Genomic DNA, 3,760 nt, shown 5'->3' with positions numbered 1-3,760 from the left:
TCCTAGATCTGAATGAATGAAATATTCTCATTGAATACTTTGTTCTGTACAAAGTTGAATGTGCACAACAGCAGGTGAAATTGATGGTCAATCAGTGTTGCTTCCTAAGTCCCCCACCCTCCTTGCCTTTCCTAAACGCCTTAAAACCCACCTGATTGACAGTCAATTTCACATGCTGTTGTGCAAATGAAATATTCAGTGAGAATATTTCATTCATTTAGATGTAGGATATGTCATTTGAGGGTTCCCTTTATTTATTTTTTTAGCCATATGTGTGTGTTTGTGTGTGTATGTGTGTGTGACATGCTTTTGCTGAGTTTGAAAATTAAGGGAGACTAGGATAGATCTATTCCGGCCTTGTTCTGGCCTCATCAGCTAGCCAAACCCTCACTGGGACTTGAACTTATATATATGTGATTTTTTTTTGTTGAGTAGTCTCCCTATAGTAGTCTCCCTTCCTTCTCACTATCAGCAAAATATGTTACACACACATACACACATACCCTATGAAAGCAGACTATCAATCCTAGGTCTAGAAAGCTTAGAACTACGTCGCCTAAAACACGATCTAAGTATTGCCCACAAGATCATATGCTGCAACGTTCTACCTGTCAATGACTACTTCAGCTTCAACCGCAACAACACAAGAGCACGCAACAGATTCAAACTTAATATTAACCGCTCCAAACTTGACTGTAAAAAATATGATTTCAGCAACCGAGTTGTCGAAGCGTGGAACTCATTACCTGACTCAGTAGTGTCAACCCCTAACCCCCAACATTTTCCCCTTAGACTATCCCCGATTGACCTCTCCAGGTTCCTTAGAGGTCAGTAAGGGGCGTGCATAAGTGCACCAGTGTGCCTTCCGTCCCCTGTCCAATTGTCTCTCCTTATCTCATTTACCTTTTCTTCCTTTCAAATATGTTCACCTATACTTTTATATCTTTTCTTCTATTCTTTTCTTTATTTATATTTATTTATTATTTATTTATTTATTACTTAGATTTGTATGCCGCCCCTCTCCGAAGACTCGGGGCGGCTCACAACATGTAAAAACAAATCATAAGCAATCAGACAAATTTAAAATATTTAAATATTTAAAACCCCATATGCTAACAGACACACACACAGACATACCATGCATAAATTAAATGTGCCCAGGGGGAGATGTTTCAGTTCCCCCATGCCTTACGGCAAAGGTGGGTTTTAAGGAGTTTACGGAAGGCAGGAAGAGTAGGGGCAGTTCTAATCTCCGGGGGGAGTTGGTTCCAGAGGGCTGGTGCCGCCACAGAGAAGGCTCTTCCCCTGGAGCCCGCCAACCGACATTGTTTAGTTGACGGGACCCGGAGAAGGCCCACTCTGTGGGACCTAATCGGTCGCTGGGATTCGTGCGGCAGGAGGCGGTCTCGGAGATATTCTGGTCCGATGCCATGAAGGGCTTTAAAGGTCATAACCAACACTTTGAATTGTGACCGGAAATTGATCGGCAGCCAATATCTATTCTCTTCAATGTGTATTATGTATTGGACAAAATAAACAAACAAACAAACAAACAAACAGATACATACATACATACATACATACATACATACATACATACATAAATATAAACATACATAATATTCAAGTAAGTTAGAAAACAATCTACCAGAAATGTTCCAGTGCATCAGGAATCATTTGAAATTACTTCATTCCAACCAACCTTAACATTGTTTAAAAGTTGCCAGGACTTCCAAGAAGCGAAGTTTAGCAGTTCAGTAACTCTATTATTTTCGAAAGCTAAAGCATAGAATTCATGGCTGAGATTTAAGAGCAAAGAATGGGAAGCTGGAGTTTTCAAAATTACTTCTTATCTTCCTTGACATTCATTGTTTATTGAATGGTTGGGGTCTGTAAAGGTTGCTTGATAAGTTATTTACTTATTTATGGTCATGCCCATAACCTATAAAGCCCTTCATGGCACCAGACCAGTATATCTCCGGGACCAACTTCTGCCGCACAAATCCCAGCGACCAGTTAGGTCCCACAGAGTTGGCCTTCTCCGGGTTCCGTCGACTAAACAATGCCGTTTGGCGGGACCCAGGGGAAGAGCCTTCTCTGTGGCGGCCCCGACCCTCTGGAACCAACTCCCCCCAGAGATCAGAGTTGCCCCCACGCTCCTTGCCTTTCGTAAGCTCCTTAAAACCCACCTCTGTCGTCAGGCATGGGGGAACTGAGATATTTTCCTCCCCCTAGGCTTACAAAAAAATTATGCATGGTATGTCTGTATGTATGATTGGTTTATTAAATTAGGCTTTTTAAATTAACTTACCGTAATTTGTTAAATATTGTATTATTATTGTTGTTAGCCGCCCCGAGTCTACGGAGATTGGCGGCATACAAATCTAATAAATGAATGAATGAATGAACGAACAAACAAACAAACAAACAAACAAACAAACAAACAAACAAACAAACAAACTTCTGGAGGCAAACCGTTCCATTGATTAATTGTCCTAACTTAGTTTAATTTCTCCTTAGGTCTAAGTTGCTTCTCATTGCTTCTTCTTCTACCCTCAGGTGCTTTTGAGAATAGGTCGACTCCTTCTTCTTTGTGGCAACCCCTGAGATATTGGGACATTGCTATCATGTCTCCCCTGGTCCTTCTTTTCATTAAGCTAGACCAGGGGTGGGCAAAGTTGGTTCTTCTATGACTTGTGGACTTCAACTCCCAGAATTCCTGAGCCAGTTATGCTAGCCCAGGAATTCTGGGAGTTGAAGTCCCAATGCCATAGAAGAACCAAGTTTGCCTACCCCTGAACTAGACATACTAGACAAGCCAATACAATTTAATCAAAGAGCAAACGATTGAAAAACAAGATGTTATTAGGAAATGTATTTCTCGTTTAATATTGCATAGCATTGAATGCAAAAAAACGTACATGATTTGGAGAGAAGCCAAAGAATTTTCTTACAGATTTTTTTTTTGCCTTCTGTTGCTGACCTTATTTTAGAAAATGGGGTGAAATTTTTTTTTATTTTTTTTTTAAAACGGGGTACAAGAATGGTGGAAGGTCTCAAGCATAAAGCGTATCAGGAAAGACTTAATTAATTCAATCTGTACAGTCTGGAGGACAGAAGGGAAAGGGGGAAATGATTGAAACATTTAAATATTTGAAAGGGTTTGTGTATTAATACACAAACTTAACAAATATAACCAAAACTATGTTGTCAAAATACATACGCCTGCTACTTTGCAGATACTATCCCCCCTCCCTTACCCTATCCAAAACTTCTACTGTCTTCCTTATTTCTTAATACATATATCAAAACTCTACTTTATTCTTAAATTAATTTACTTAATAGATATGAGATCATGTAATTACGAATATTGAATATAATATAAATATCTATAGATAAATGCTTGAAATGAATATATAACAATCTATATAGGTTATTCTGTAAAAGGTTCTCTTGTTTTGCATCCCTCTTATTCTTTTTGTATTCCCATTCCCCTTCCCCATTCTTAATAAATTAATAAAGTTTATTTTTAATAAATATGTGAAAGGGTTAAATAAGGTTCAGGAGGGAAGTGTTTTTAATAGGAAAGTGAACCCAAGAACAAGGGGGCACAATCTGAGGTTAGTTGGGGGAAAGATCAGAAGCAACGTGAGAAAATATTATTTGACTGAAATAATAGATGCTTGGAACAAACTTCCAGCAGATGTGGTTGGTCAATCCACAGTAACTGAATGTAAACATGCCTGGGATAAACATAGAT

This window comes from Erythrolamprus reginae, chromosome 7 (assembly GCF_031021105.1).
Source record: "Erythrolamprus reginae isolate rEryReg1 chromosome 7, rEryReg1.hap1, whole genome shotgun sequence".
NCBI lineage: Eukaryota > Metazoa > Chordata > Lepidosauria > Squamata > Dipsadidae > Erythrolamprus > Erythrolamprus reginae.
Note: the sequence above shows the minus strand (reverse complement) of the source record.